We start from the raw sequence: 17,500 nt of genomic DNA, 5'->3' as shown, positions 1-17,500 counted from the left end.
TGCGTTCATCTGAATGTATGCAAATTAAGCGATGCCAGAGTCGATCTATCTCATTGTGTTTTCTTTTGTTTGGTTAGAACAATATGTCATGATTTTGCCAAAAAATGGACCCTCCCAAGTTCCATAATTCATCTCTCTCTCTCTCTCTTTTCTGGTGTAGGGGCTGAAAAGAAACATTCTCCTCAGGCGACTCTCCTCAGAATTCCTGTGCCTTCATCTACACTGGTAGTGACCTACCACATCCAACTAACAACCAGGTGCCCCACCCGTGGAAACCTTCCCATTTTTATGTTGTGGAAAATATCAGTATTCGTCACCAACCGGCCCCCCACCAACTCCCATACCCAGGTCACTTAGACCCCCCTCCCTTCCCCCATACACACCAAGAAGCTAAGGAATTCTCCCCTGTAATTTTTTGTTTTTTTTGCAGATTTCAAAACCTTTATTTTTATCAGTGACAGGTTTCCGCTTTTATCAGATGCTTAAAAGCTTTTCAATCTCGAATCTGTTTTTTTGGGGCGACAAGTTTTTCCACATGAAAATGAAGGCAATGTGTATACTACAGCTGTCACATGCATAATTTTATATGGCAGGAAATAACAACTTTCCCCCGTGCTGTGTTTAATCAGCGAGCGACAGCGCAAATGACTGCGGAAGAGGATGATATTAATGTTAGTGATTATTTTCAGCCCTGATTGAAAGTCCGCCTGAATGAAAAGTCAGAGCCATCAGCTGCAAATTAAAAGTGCTTTTTGATTAATGATCTTCGTCAACACTGCCATTCCTATGGAGGCTTGTGTCGTTCGTGAATTCACTACACTTGTAATTTTTTTTTTTTTTGTCAGCTTTTGTTGCAAAGTCCCTCGCCTTCCCATTTTAATATCCTGTTTCTCTGTCAGTTTTATTTGCCCTGTTGTGCCTTTCCTGAACCTCCTTTTTTTGTCATTTTCTGACATTCGCAAAATATTTGTCATTTTGCTTCTTCCTTCTTCTCAACCCTTCTCGTTCATTGTTGGTTATTCCTCTTTCGCATTCCAGCAATAAGAGATCTCTTGGGCAAACGACGTATTGTGGTTTCGTCCTCGTGGAGAGAGAGAGAGAGAGAGAGAGAGAGAGAGAGGTGATTTATGGAATGTCATATTTCATACCACGAGTCCATTATGCATGTGTTGTGGACATGCATTGCAGATGAATTATTTGATCAAAATGCAGGATTTTACATTTCATTGATAAAAGTGCCTTCACTCTTCTCAACATTCCATAAATACCAGGCATATTGTTGTTTCAGCTTGTTTGTCTTTATATATATATATATATATATATATATATATATATATATATATATATATATATATATATATATATATATATATATATATATAATATATATATATATATATATATATATATATATATATATATATATATATATATATATATATATATATATATATATATATATATATATATATATATATATATATATATATATATATATATATATATATATATATATATATATACACACACACATATACACACACGTATGTATGTCTGTCTGTCTGTCTGTCTCTTTGTAGGTGTGTGTGCGTGTATTAATAAAATATCATTCGTGGAATCATAGCATTGCCAGAAAAGACCAAACACTCTCATTATTCATTTTATTTTATTCACAACTGAGGAACTCCAGTTAAATAATTCACAAAAGCCTAATGAAGGCTCGTTACTTAAAAACTGATGATGACGCACAGGAATCAGATTACCAAAAGTATTAATTACGTATTCGTTGGTGAATCATGAATTTAATATGACCTCTTTCAGTTGCTCAAAATAATCTGGAATATGAGCAGAAATGGTTAATCAGCTCTATGCGAGTCTCGAAATGATTTCATACGTGTAAATTGCATTACTGTAATGGCAAGGTGACATGAATAACTTGTACGCATTACTGTATTACATGAGGATTCCTGTTTAACTGCTTGACATAAATAAAACAAGTAAAAAGTTTCTTGGGAGCAATCGAGTTTTCTGTACAGCGTATAATCAAGGCTACTGAAATTAAATCTATCTTTCGGTGGTCACGGTATAATGCTGTATGAGCCGCGGCCTATGAAACTTTAACCACGGCCCATCGTTGCCAAACAGCACGATTATGGCTAACTTTAGCCTTAAATAAAATAAAAACTACTGAGGCTGGAGGTCTGCAATTTGGTATGTTTGATGATTGGAGGGCGGATGATTAACATACAAGTTTGCAGCCCTCTAGCCTCAGTAGCTTTTAAGATCTGAGGGCGGACTGGAAAAGTGTGGACGGACAGACAAAGCCGGCACTAGTTTTCTTTTACAGAAAACTAAATAACAAATAGGGCTTCTTTAAACTTGCTTTTTTACATATTGTTATTATTAAATATGTTATTATTATAGTTTTACCAGACTGTTGAGCTTATTATCAGCTCTCACAGGGCTGGCCCAAAGGATTTGCTTGTATTACTTATATTGCTCTTTTTTCATATTTTGTCAATTAAATTACAATTTTTCAAAACGTTGATAATTGGATTAATTCCGTATGTTGAGCATTTTTAATCAGCATCGATAGAATATTCAAAATGATCAAAACAATATCATTAAAATTCAACCAGCATATCAAGCCACTATCCAAAAGCTTCAGAGGAAAGGTTGAACTCGAATCCGGAAAGATCCGGAAAGATAGTCTTAGTCAGTTTCCGGATCAGCTACCTGGAAGTAATTGATAGCAGACGGTGGGTGGATGAGGCAGAGGACGCGTAATCCTTTCCGGAAGTTGTTATTCGACAGTAGGCCTATGGAAAGGAGAGGAAGAGGAATGAGAGCTGCTCTAGGATTATTAATATTATTATTATTAATAATCAAGTCTGTCGGAAAGTCTGCGTATGGATTTTAATTTACTTTGATATAAAAATTGTTGTAGCGTTCAAACTTCTTCATATTAACCGCTTGTGAGAAGTTACTCTCATAATAATAATAATAATAATAATAATAATAATAATAATAATAATAATAATAATAATAATAATAATAATAATCTTCTTCGTTTTAACGTGCTTTTTCCCATTTTTATATGGGGTAAGCACGATGCCTTCTTTTGAAGGACTTTGATTTGGCGTTGGGGTAGGCCGTAGCCTCGATCAGCTGCCCTGCCTGACATCGCTTAGACCCCGGTAACGAATGTGTACATGTATCATACCAAATCCCCAGCTCCCTTTCTCCCAGCAGCGAGGAGAACTGGGCGGTTAGGTCGACAGTTCGAGATGTGTGAGGTGTCTGTTATGTTTTTAGAAGAAGAAAAAGAAGAAGAAGAAGAATAATAATAATAATAATAATAATAATAATAATAATAATAATAATAATAATAATTAATTATTATTATTATTATTATTATTATTATTATTATTATTATTATTTATATTTACTTGAACAGAAGTCAAGATACTATTTCGGGTAAACAGAAGATCGAGGAAAGAAGCAGTCGAAGAAAGTAGAAATGTTTAGCAAAGAAAATCTGGAATGATGGAATAAATAAAAAACCACATTCTATCTTATATTTCAAGATGGAAATAACAGACTACTTAAAAGAACTTGCGAAACTCCGTAAGGGGATAGTGCTGTCAGTGAACCTCATATTTGCACTGTAGGCATTACTTGAGTTTCTTGACAGCGTTTTTTCGGCCCCTAGATGCAACACATTTAATTTCTTTTACTGCACTCCCGTTTATATTATCTTTACCCTCTCCTAACAACTGTTTCATAATGCAATTGCGAGGTTTTTCCCTGTTACACTTTGAAATTGTTTTTACTCTTGATTTCCCTTTCAGCGCTGAATGAGCTCGTAGGCCCCAGTGCTTGCCCTTCTGCCTAAATTTCAAATTCCATTCCATTCCATATAAAAAATCTAGCGATTAAAATTCTGTAATTGTAAAATAATAATACTAGAGTTAATTACCATTTAGAGGTATGAAGATGAAAGGTCATTTGCATTCTGAGAGATACATTTTGATTGCTATGACATTTTTTGCAGTTGAATTTTGGTGGTACAGGGAATTCCAGAAGCTATTGGTCACCATGGAGTGTACTGCCGTAAGAGGACCTGGAGTGGTGCACTGTAGGCATTACTAAGGGGAGATTTTTGCGTCCCTATGACCTCTAGCTGCACTCACTTTTTCGACTTTTATTTTGCCTCCATTCCCTATTTCTTTCTTCAGCCTTGCTGTCCAACCTCTCTTATTATTACTTCTTAGGGCAGACTGTGAGGTCTTCTCCCAGTTACACCTTTAGAACCTTGTACTTTAACTCCTTGATTTCCAGGAGCTGTTTATTTTGCTGTCCAGCCACTCGAACCCCGTTTTTTCAATGTTTTAAGCACTTAATGGCCGAAAGTGCTCCAGTGCTTGGAGTGACAGGATAAATTTCATAAAATCAGTCAGATTGAAGGAGTCGATGTTTATTCTTTCGAGATACTTAGTAAACTAAAAGGAAAGTAAATTTGTTTTTTCTTCAAACTAAACTTGCCTCAATAACGAAAATTTACGTTTTGGTTTCTACGAAGAATTACTCTCTAATGATGTTACTGATATATAAAGGATCCCATAAGGGCTCTGCTCTTCATAATCTTTTTTATTTATTTATTTTTTTTTTTTGCCCTTTCTCTGACACTTGAGCCAAACCGCTATTCCGTACCTCTGTTGACCTGGTTCGTATAATCTCTCTCTATCTCTCTCTTTCTCTCTCTCTCTCTCTTTAATTTCCTTCTTTGCTTTCCCGTGTAAGTTACTTGGTCATCCTTCATTAATCTCTCTCTCTCTCTCTCTCTCTCTCTCTCTCTCTCTCTCTCTCTCTCTCTCTCTCTCTCTCTCTCTCTTTAATTTCCTTCTTTGCTTTCCCGTGTAAGTTACTTGGTCATCCTTCATTAATCTCTCTCTCTCTCTCTCTCTCTCTCTCTCTCTCTCTCTTTCTCTCTCTCTCTCTCTCTCTCTCTCTCTCTCTTTTATTTCCTTCTTTGCTTTCCCTTGTAAGTTACTTGGTCATCCTTCATTAATCTCTCTCTCTCTCTCTCTCTCTCTCTCTCTCTCTCTCTCAGGTCTCTCTCTTCTCTCTCTCTTTAATTCCTTCTTTGCTTTCCAGTGTAATTACTCTCTCTTCTCTCTCTCTCTCTCTCTCTCTCTCTCTCTCTCTCTCTCTCTCTCTCTCTCATTTTTATTTCCTTCTTTGCTTTCCCTTGTGGGTTACTCGGACATCCTTCTTTAATATCTTCTCCGTCTGGACTCAGGCAAAATTCTTTCAGGTCTTTGTTAGTCCAATTTACTTTATGCAAGGCTCTCCAGCGAATCTCTCTCTCTCTCTCTCTCTCTCTCTCTCTCTCTCTCTCTCTCTCTCTCTCTCTCTCTCTCTCTCTCTCTCTCTCTCTCAGTAACTATCCATTTTTCTCCCTCTCTCCCACAGTTTTTCATATAAAAATTTTTGCGGCGAGGTTTAAGAACTTTGCTACTAGAGATGTGTCTTGCTGGGTCATTTTGTATTTTTTTCTTTTAGTCCTCAACACATACACACACTCTCTCTCTCTCTCTCTCTCTCTCTCTCTCCACTCAGTAACTATCGATTTTTTCCCTATATTCTCTCCCACAGTTTTAGTTTTTATCTGATTTTTACATTAAGTTTAAAAAAACTTTCTCTCTCTCTTCGTCTCTTCTGATCGGGCATTATATCTCTTTCTATATATCCATTTTATTTATATATATATATATATATATATATATACATATATATATATATATATATTCTCTCTCTCTCTCTCTCTCTCTCTCTCTCTCTCTCTCTCTCTCTCTCTCTCAATTTACCACCTCTTTACTCTCACTTTCATTCTTTTCTATTACATTTTAACCGTAAGCGTAAGAACTACATATGTTTGCCCTTTTGTCCTCAACCGCAGTATCATCTTTTTCTTCTGTTTAATATTCACCAAAATGATTTCGCCTCCTCCCTTCCTGATGAGCTGGAAATTTACAGGGGATGACGCCATGCGAACTCATTTGCATAATTCTCTCTTACTTTTCTCTCATTATGCAGGAGTGCGCCAAGAGGAATGAGACAAATCAAGTACGACTGGTTCTGTTCTTCCTCCAACTGAGAAGGTGTCTTGGTATTATTATTATTATTATTATTATTATTATTATTATTATTATTATTATTATTATTATTATTATTATTATTATTATTATACTGCGTGCCACTCATTGGGAAGAGGGAAAAATATTCCCATTTTGATAAGTATTATATTCGTGAAAACTCCTTTGGAATGTTGCTGTTTTTGTGAGTGATTCTGTGTGAATAGTAAGGCATTTTTGATAATAATAATAATAATAATAATAATAATAATAATAATAATAATAATATTATTATTATTATTATTATTATTATTATTATTATTATTATTATTATTATAGCGTATATCATTCACAGTGACGAGGGAAAAATATCTCCATTTTGCTAGATATTTATAATCTTTGAAAGCAATTGGAAAAGTTGTTGTTTTGTGAGTAATTAATATAATAATAATAATAATAATAATAATAATAATAATAATAATAATAATAATAATAATAATAATAATAATAGTAATAATAATAATAATTATTATTATTATTATTATTATTATTATTATTATTATTATTATTTTCCAGAAGATTAACTCTGTTCATAAGGAACAAGCCCACAGGGGCCACTGACCTAAAAATCAAGCTTCCAAAGAACGTGTTCATTCCAAAGAAGTAACAGAAGGTAAAGGAAAATATAGAAAGAGAGATGCAGATATTAGAAAAACAGATAAATTAACAAATTAATAAATAAATGAATTTCTCAAAAAATAAGAAATTTATTGAAATAGAAGGAAAATTGTACTAGATAATAATAATAATAATAATAATAATAATAATAATAATAATAATAATAATAATAATAATAATAATAATAATAATAATAATAATAATAATAATAATAATAATAATAATTTTGCCTCACAACCTTGGTAGGTTAGCATATCTGAGAATCTGACCCATACAACCCTCTTTCCCGAGGAGTCAAATGTACACAATATACACAAACATACTAACATACACAACACACAACCTACAAAGATTATACCACAAGGCGACTGCAGCAAGCACTTCATGCACAGAGATTTCGCCCGCATGCAAATGCCTCCGCTGCCTGAGGCAACTTCGGTGTCTCCTTGGGAGTACGAAGTCGTGTTCCATTGTGCCAGGTTTGTTTGCGTTGAGTTCCTGGTTAAATGATGGTATGGCGGAGACATGTCTTGCGCTGACGTCAAGCGGCGAAGGAGGAGGAGGAGGAGGAGCGGCGTTGCCACGTCTGGGTTTATGTGTTTGAAGATTTTCGTGTCAAGCGGCGGAGGAGGAGGAAGCGGCGTTGCCACGTCTGGGTTTATGTGTTTGAAGATTTTCGTGTCAAGCGGTGGAGGAGGAGGAAGCAGCGTTGCCACGTCTGGGCTTGTGTTTGAAGATTTTCGTGTCAAGCGGTGGCGGAGGAGGAGGAGGAAGCGGCGTTGCCACGTCTGGGTTTATGTGTTTGAGGATTTTCATGTGGCGGAGGAGGAGGGAAGCGGCGTTGCCATGTCTGGGTTTATGTGTTTGTGGATTTTCGTGGTTTCGGATTTTTCAGTTGGTGTGGAATGGCTAGATTTATTTTGCAGTGTATGTAGTGATTATGATTAGTACTATTATATATGTGCTTTACATATATATATATATATATATATATATATATATATATATATATATATATATATATATATATATATATATAAATATATATATATATATATATATATATATATATATATATATATATATATATATATATATATATATATATATATATATATATATATATATATATAAATAAACTTTGTTACCACTATGAAATTACAGCAATGCTTGTAACGTCATGCTTCAGCCACTTATCACCGTTAGGTAACAAAATACTGTACAGGACCCGAAAATTATGCCATATCACTCAGTTTGAAGAATGTGGGTGAGTTAACAGTTAGACAATTCCAGACCGTGAACGTAAAAGAAAGAGAGATAGAGAGAGAGAGAGAGAGAGAGAGAGAGAGAGAGAGAGAGAGAGAGAGAGAGATAGTCGACCAGACAACATGAACAGACCAAATATTATTCATTTCTTTCACTGGATTGCTATCCGAGTTACACCTGTTCTCCGCTATTTCAAAAAGTTCCTCATTTTGATATTTTACTGAAATTTTTATTTGTTTATCAATTTCTATATTTTTCTAATAACTGAACTCCTCTCTCTGTATTTCCCCGTCTGGTACTTCTTTCGAATGAACACCATATTCTTTGGAAGCTTGACTTTCAAGTCAATGGCCCCTGTGGTGGGCTTGTTCCATATGAATAGGGTTCATCTTCCAAATAATAATAATAATAATAATAATAATAATAATAATAATAATAATAATAATAATAATAATAATAATAATAATAATAATGATATTCTTTGACAGCTTGAATTTCAAGTCAATGGCCCCTGTGGTGGGCTTGTTCCATATAAATAGGGTTCATCTTCCAAATAATAATAATAATAATAATAATAATAATAATAATAATAATAATAATAATAATAATAATATTCTTTGGATAGCTTGAATTTCACGTCAATAGCCCTGTAGTGGGCTTGTTCCATATGAATAGGTTCATCTTCCAAATAATAATAATAATAATAATAATAATAATAATAATAATAATAATAATAATAATAATATTCTTTGGAAGCTTGAATTTCACGTCAGTGGCCGCTGTGGTGGGCTTGTTCCATATGAATAAGGTTCATCTTCCAAATAATAATAATAATAATAATAATAATAATAATAATAATAATAATAATAATAATAATAATAATAATAATATTCTTTGGAAGTTTGAATTTCACGTCAATGGCCCCTGTGGTGGGCTTGTTCCATATGAATAGGGTTCATCCTCCAAATAATAATAATAATAATAATAATAATAATAATAATAATAATAATAATAAGAATAATAATCTTTGGAAACTTGTTAGTGCATCAGATCACGTTATGAAATTTCTTTTCTCCGAAGCCTACTTGCATTGTGCCCTTGAGGGAGTTTACGTCAATATTACTTCCAACGTAAGAGCGAGTGCATTAGGTACACCGAGATTCCTCAAGGTAACAGAATCTTATACACCGCAACCGCCGTCATCCCGTGAGAAGGAGCCCGCGAGGGAAATACACGGATGAAAGTAATTCAACTTCTCTTGTACGACTTTATATCTTCCTTGTTATCATTGTCACATTTTATGTATTATTACCATTGTGTGTATCACACTGCCAGTTTTCAACCAATAGCCCATACATATAATATGTATATATATATATATATATATATATATATATATATATATATATATATATATATATATATATATATATATATATATATATATTTCTCTCTTCTGTACAAACACAAATGCTTGTACTTAATCCCTGTTTCTACCTGTCAGAGGTCAGGAGGTACAAACAGAAATGATTGTACTTAATCCCTGTTTCTACCTGTCAGAGGTCAGGAAGTACAAACAGAAATGCATGTACTTAATCCCTGTTTCTACCTGTCAGAGGTCAGGAAGTACAAACAGAAATGCTTGTACTTAATCCCTGTTTCTACCTGTCAGAGGTCAGGAAGTACAGACAGAAATGCTTGTACTTAATCCCTGTTTCTACCTGTCAGAGGTCAGAAGGTACAAACACAAATGCTTGTACTTAATCCTTGTTTCTACCTGTCGGAGGTCAGAAGGTACAAACACAAATGCTTGTACTTAATCCCTGTTTCTATCTGTCGGAGGTCAGAAGGTACAAACACAAATGCTTGTACTTAATCCCTGCTTCTACCTGTCAGAGGTCAGACGGTACAAACACCAATGCTTGTACTTAATCCCTGTTTCTACCTGTCGGAGGTCAGAAGGTACAAACACCAATGCTTGTACTTAATCCCTGTTTCTACCTGTCGGAGGTCAGAAGGTACAAACACAAATGCTTGTACTTAATGCCTGTTTCTACCCGTCGGAGGTCAGAAGGTACAGACACATATGCTTGTTCTTAACCTCTGTTTCTACCTATCGGACGTCAGAAGGTACAAACACCAATGCTTGTACTTAATGCCTGTTTCTACATGTCGGAGGTCAGAAGGTACAAACACCAATGCTTGTACTTAATCCCTGTTTCTACCTGTCGGAGGTCAGATGGTACAAACACAAATGCTTGTACTTAATCCCTGTTTCTACCTGTCGGAGGTCAGAAGGTACAAACACAAATGCTTGTACTTAATCCCTGTTTCTACCTGTTGGAGGTCAGAAGGTACAGACACATATGCTTGTTCTTAACCCCTGTTTCTACCTGTCGGAGGTCAGAAGGTACAAACACAAATGCTTGTACTTAATCCCTGTTTCTACTTGTCGGAGGTCAGAAGGTACAAACACAAATGATTGTACTTAATCCCTGTTTCTACTTGTCGGAGTCAAGAAGGTACAAACACAAATGCTTGTACTTAATCCCTGTTTCTACTTGTCGGAGGTCAGAAGGTACAAACACAAATGCTTGTATTTAATCCCTGTTTCTACTTGTCGGAGGTCAGAAGGTACAAACACAAATGTACAAACACAAATGCTTGTACTTAATCCCTGTTTCTACCTGTCGGAGGTCAGAAGATACAAACACAAATGCTTGTACTTAATGCCTGTTTCTACCTGTCGGAGGTCAGAAGATACAAACACAAATGCTTGTACTTAATCCCTGTTTCTACTTGTAGGAGGTCAGAAGGTACAAACACAAATGCTTGTACTTAATGCCTGATTCTACCTGTCGGAGGTCAGAAGATACAAACACAAATGCTTGTACTTAATCCCTGTTTCTACTTGTCGGAGGTCAGAAGGTACAAACACAAATGCTTGTACTTAATCCCTGTTTCTACTTGTCGGAGGTCAGAAGGTACAAACACAAATGCTTGTACTTAATCCCTGTTTCTACCTGTCGGAGGTCAGAAGATACAAACACAAATGCTTGTACTTAATCCCTGTTTCTACCTGTCGGAGGTCAGAAGATACAAACACCAATGCTTGTACTTAATCCCATTTTCTACCTGTCGGAGGTCAGAAGATACAAACACCAATGCTTGTACTTAATCCCTGTTTCTACCTGTCGGAGGTCAGAAGATACAAACACAAATGCTTTGTACTTAATCCCTGTTTCTACCTGTCGGAGGTCAGAAGATACAAACACAAATGCTTGTACTTAATCCCTGTTTCTACCTGTCGGAGGTCAGAAGATACAAACACAAATGCTTGTACTTAATCCCCGTTTCTACCTGTCGGAGGTCAGAAGATACAAACACCAATGCTTGTACTTAATCCGTGTTTCTACCTGTCGGAGGTCAGAAGATAAAAACACAAATGCTTGTACTTAATCCGTGTTTCTACCTGTCGGAGGTCAGAAGATAAAAACACAAATGCTTGTACTTAATCCCCCGTTTCTACCTGTCGGAGGTCAGAAGATACAAACACCAATGCTTGTACTTAATCCGTGTTTCTACCTGTCGGAGGTCAGAAGATAAAAACACAAATGCTTGTACTTAATCCCTGTTTCTACCTGTCGGAGGTCAGAAGATACAAACACAAATGCTTGTACTTAATCCCTGTTTCTACCTGTCGGAGGTCAGAAGATACAAACACAAATGCTTTTACTTAATCCCCGTTTCTACCTGTAAGGTCAGAAGATACAAACCAAATGCTTGTACTTTCCCCGTTTCTACCTGTCGGAGGTCAGAAGATACAAACACAAATGCTTGTACTTAATCCCTGTTTCTACCTGTCGGAGGTCAGAAGATACAAACACCAATGCTTTTACTTAATCCCCGTTTCTACCTGTCGGAGGTCAGAAGATACAAACACCAATGCTTGTACTTAATCCCCGTTTCTACCTGTCGGAGGTCAGAAGATACAAACACCAATGCTTGTACTTAATCCCCGTTTCTACCTGTCGGAGGTCAGAAGATACAAACACCAATGCTTGTACTTAATCCCGTTTCTACCTGTCGGAGGTCAGAAGATACAAACACAAATGCTTGTACTTTAATCCCCCGTTTCTACCTGTCGGAGGTCAGAAGATACAAACACAAATGTTGTACTTTAATCCCTGTTTCTACCTGTCGGAGGTCAGAAGATACAAAACACCAATGTTGTACTTAATCCCCGTTTCTACCTGTCGGAGGTCAGAAATACAAACACCAATGCTTGTACTTAATCCCCGTTTCTACCTGTCGGAGGTCAGAAGATGCAAACACCAATGCTTTCTAATCCCCGTTTCTACCTGTCGGAGGTCAGAAGATACAAAACCAATGCTTTACTAATCCCCGTTTCTACCTGTCGGAGGTCAGAAGATACAAACACCAATGCTTGTGTAATCCCCGTTTCTACCTGTCGGAGGTCAGAAGATACAAACACCAATGCTTGTACTTAATCCCCCGTTTCTACCTGTCGGAGGTCAGAAGATACAAACACAAATGCTTGTACTTAATCCCCGTTTCTACCTGTCGGAGGTGAGAAGATACAAACACCAATGCTTGTACTTAATCCCCGTTTCTACCTGTCGGAGGTCAGAAGATACAAACACCAATGCTTTTTACTTAATCCCCGTTTCTACCTGTCGGAGGTCAGAAGATACAAACACCAATGCTTGTTAATCCCCGTTTCTACCTGTCGGAGGTCAGAAGATACAAACACAAATGCTTGTACTTAATCCCCGTTTTACCTGTCGAGGTCAGAAGATACAAACACCAATGTTGTACTTAATCCCCGTTTCTACCTGTCGGAGGTCAGAAGATACAAACACCAATGCTTGTACTTAATCCCCGTTTCTACCTGTCGGAGGTCAGAAGATACAAACACCAATGTACTTAATCCCCGTTTCTACCTGTCGGAGGTCAGAAGATACAAACACCAATGCTTGTACTTAATCCCCGTTTCTACCTGTCGGAGGTCAGAAGATACAAACACCAATGCTTGTACTTAATCCCCGTTTCTACCTGTCGGAGGTCAGAAGATACAAACACAAATGCTTGTACTTAATCCTGTTTCTACCTGTCGAGGTCAGAAGATACAAACACCAATGCTTTTACTTAATCCCCGTTTTCTACCTGTCGGAGGTCAGAAGACAAACACCAATGCTTGTACTTTAATCCCCGTTTCTACCTGTCGGAGGTCAGAAGATACAAACACCAATGCTTTTCTGTACTTAATCCCCGTTTTACCTGTCGGAGGTCAGAAGATACAAACACCAATGCTTGTACTTAATCCCGTTTCTACCTGTCGGAGGTCAGATGGTACAAACACAAATGCTTGTACTTAATCCCTGTTTCTACCTGTCGGAGGTCAGATGGTACAAACACAAATGCTTGTACTTAATCCCTGTTTCTACCTGTTGGAGGTCAGAAGGTACAAACACAAATGCTTGTACTTAATCCCTGTTTCTACTTGTCGGAGGTCAGAAGGTACAAACACAAATGATTGTACTTAATACCTGTTTCTACCCGTCGGAGGTCAGAAGGTACAGACACATATGCTTGTTCTTAACCCCTGTTTCTACCTATCGGACGTCAGAAGGTACAAACACCAATGCTTGTACTTAATCCCTGTTTCTACCTGTCTGAGGTCAGAAGATACAAACACAAATGCTTGTACTTAATCCCTGTTTCTACCTGTCGGAGGTCAGAAGATACAAACACCAATGCTTGTACTTAATCCCCGTTTCTCCTTGTCGGAGGTCAGAAGCTACATTGCGGCTCGCGCAAACCCTTGACCTGTGTGAATGTTTCGTAAATAAATTAGAGGAGGAGGAGGAGGAGTTTATCTTTATGCTTTCTGCAATGCATGAAAAAGCTGAATCTACACGCCGCTGGTCATTTTGTTTTCGGATCTATGAATATATCTGGTTCGAATTCCGTAATCCTTAAATGGATTACTATAGTAACTAAAAAAATATTAGGAATTGAAAGGGTTATCTAAAAAAAAAAAAACTTGCCATAAAACTTGATGAAACCTCATATACTAAGTCATGCTAAGACCACTACTTTGTCTCCTTCATAGGGCGGTAGTGAGTGCCGTCAGTGCACCTCACGCGGTACACTGTAAGCATTACCTAAGGTTCTTTGCAGCGTCCGGCCAGCCCTAGGACTAGAGCTGTTAATCAGCTCAGTGGTCTGGTTAAACTAAGTTATACTGAACTTTTTAACTTCGGCCCCTAGCTGCAACCCCGTTCGTTCTTTTTACCGTAGGCTACCTTCGTTCATATGTTCTATCTTCCACTTTACTTCCACCCTCTCCTAACAATTGTTTCAGTAGTGCAACTGCGAGGTTTTCCTCCTGTTACGCCTTTCAGACATTTTTATTCTCGGTTTCTCTTTCAGCGCTGAAAGAACTCATAGGTTCCAGCGCTTGGCCTTTGAACTAGAATTTTTTTATTCCATTCCATTACTACTTTGCCTCATCAACCGCGTGAAATCGTGAAACATGCATTGAAAACATACGCAACAGTAGAATAAGCACGAAAACACGAGACAACAGTTGAAAGGAGCAGTTTTTGTTCGGGAAACAAAGACCCGAAATCCCAAGTCAAATGTGGACGATTAAAAAAAGAATGATGATATTCCTATAGTCTTGTGACTAATATGCTTGTTTAATTTTTCCCTACATCCTTTCATTTGAATGAAAGTGATTCTTAGTTTTGTATGTATTTTGGCTAATAAATGTAAATCACAAATTTATGATTGATTTATTTACGTCGGGCTACACCTACTGTATACCTCAGGGTAGCTAAAGTTAAGTATACCATAGTTTAACCAGACCACTGAGCTGATTAACAGCTCTCCTAGGGCTGGCCCGAAGGATTAGACTTATTTTACGTGGCTAAGAACCAACTGGTTACCTAGCAACGGGACCTACAGCTTATTGTGGAATCCGAACCACATTATAACGAGAAATGAATTTCTATCACCAGAAATAAATTCCTCTAATTCTTCATTGGCCGCTCGGAGATTCGAACTCGCGGCCAGGGGAGTGTCAGCTGAGAACGGAACCCACTCGCCCAACGAAGAACTACCTCAGGGTAGCATTCATGCCAAGAAGTATAGATATGTGTTGTGTAGTGATGATGTGTATTATCCTCATTTTCTTTTTGATTTCATCTCACATATATATCTGTTTTCTTTTACTTTTGGTCTCATCATCAAGACTATACTTCATCACTTCATTCAAAATTAAGTTGCCAGACCTCATTGGTACGCGAAGAATGGACATGAATTTACAAAGATACACACATTTTTACAGGAGAATGTGGGCCAGTAGATATTTGACAGACTGACAGACAAAAACACACAGACTAATAAATAGAGCATAAGTAGGTACAGGATATATATATATATATATATATATATATATATATATATATATATATATATATATATATATATATATATATATATATATATAATATATATATATATATATATATATATATATATATATATATATATATATATATATATACATATACATACACACACACACACATATATATATATATATATATATATATATATATATATATATATATATATATATATATATATATATATATATATATATATATATATATATATATATATATAGAGAGAGACTTGTTGAGAGGCCTTGTTCAAAGGGTGAGACAATTAAACAGGGACAACAGAAACGGTAACAAAACAGAACTAAAACAATGAACAGAATTTGCAAGTAAACAAGAGCAAAGTAGATTAACGATAGCAAATGCCTTTCATGTATTTTGTCCAAATGGAAAACAAAACAAACAAAAGAAAAAAAAGAAAAATGCTTTTCCTCTTCAGAGTAAATTTAATTTTGGTTTTACCCAAATAACAACAGTCACAGCAAGAGCCAAACATTTACTAGAGAAATGCAGTTCACTATATACTGTTTATTGTAGTCACTATAGTAAGACATACTTCCAGTGCATGAAGATATACAGTATGTATGCTCCTTCAAACAGAAAATAGCTTTATATATATTTTTAATTGAAGTTGCTTTTCACTTAGTGAATAAGAGTGATTTTTTAATGAATATCTTTTGCAAACTTTTCATTATCTTAGGAATGTACGAATCTGTGGGAGCAATGACTTTCTTAATGTAATAAAAAAGTATATCTTAGTTTAACCAGACCACTGAGCTGATTAACAGTTCTCCTAGGGCTGGCCCGAAGGATTAGATTTATTTTACGGGGCTAAGAACCAATTGGTTACCTAGCAACGGGACCTACAGCCTGTTGTGGAATCTGAACCACATATTAGCGAGAAATGAATTTCTATCACCAGAAATAAATGCCTCTTATTTTTCATTGGCCGGTCGGAGATTCGAACTCGCGGCCAGCAGAGAACGGAGCTCACTCGCCCAACAAGGAACTTTAATGTAATAAAAGTAGATATAAGTTGTTTACCAGTATTAGAAGCAGAATTTGCAATGAATTACCACAAACAGAGAGGGCAAGAGCAATTTTGCATTTCACTGCGTACATGACGAAGTCAATGCAATCATCAAATTCGCAATGTAATGAATAAATAAACAGATGACATCGCTTCAACTGCTTAATATTAATTGCGGTTTATAACTCCCTCCTCTTGAACAACCTTTTGACTCATTCCTTCTCCTTGGAAACGTTAGATGGAATTAGTGAGACGTCGCAGAACAGCCGAGTCAGCTCCTAGTCCCCTAGACCGAATCGTTCCGTCTGATTGGTTTCGAGTCTGAGACACTGATGTGTGGGGAAATTTGCCTGCGTAATCCTTACTGGTCACCCCTCACGCAGGTAATGAAACCCTAAAAAAGAATGACCTCGGAGAGCGATATTGTGCCAAATCACAAGGAGGTATAATCGTTTTCATTCCAGAATTCCTTGGCAGTTGCTTGATTTTGCAGTAATAAGTAGAATTTAAATCACGGGGATGGTCTCAATTTATTTTGGTCTGTTATTGAGTTCTTGATAATTTGTCACCTTTTAGCTACATACAGATGTTCAGCGCAGGTGATGTGAAGTTGTGCTGGCAAGGAAATTAGTTTCTAAATGTTTTTTTTTTTTTTTTTTTTTATGAACACGCTGAAAAAACCTGTTAACAAATGTGTCTCTGTTTTGACTCGTTTGATGCACAGACATTTTATGTGTATGTATGTACACAAACACACATACACATAGATAATGTATATGTATATGTATATGTATATATATATATATATATATATATATATATATATATATATATATATATATATATATATATATATATATATATATATATAGAGAGAGAGAGAGAGAGAGAGAGAGAGA

Source organism: Macrobrachium rosenbergii, chromosome 23 (genome assembly GCF_040412425.1).
Source record: "Macrobrachium rosenbergii isolate ZJJX-2024 chromosome 23, ASM4041242v1, whole genome shotgun sequence".
In the NCBI taxonomy this organism is placed as follows: domain Eukaryota; kingdom Metazoa; phylum Arthropoda; class Malacostraca; order Decapoda; family Palaemonidae; genus Macrobrachium; species Macrobrachium rosenbergii.
The sequence above is the reverse complement of the archived record's forward strand: the minus strand, read 5'-3'. Positions refer to the sequence as shown.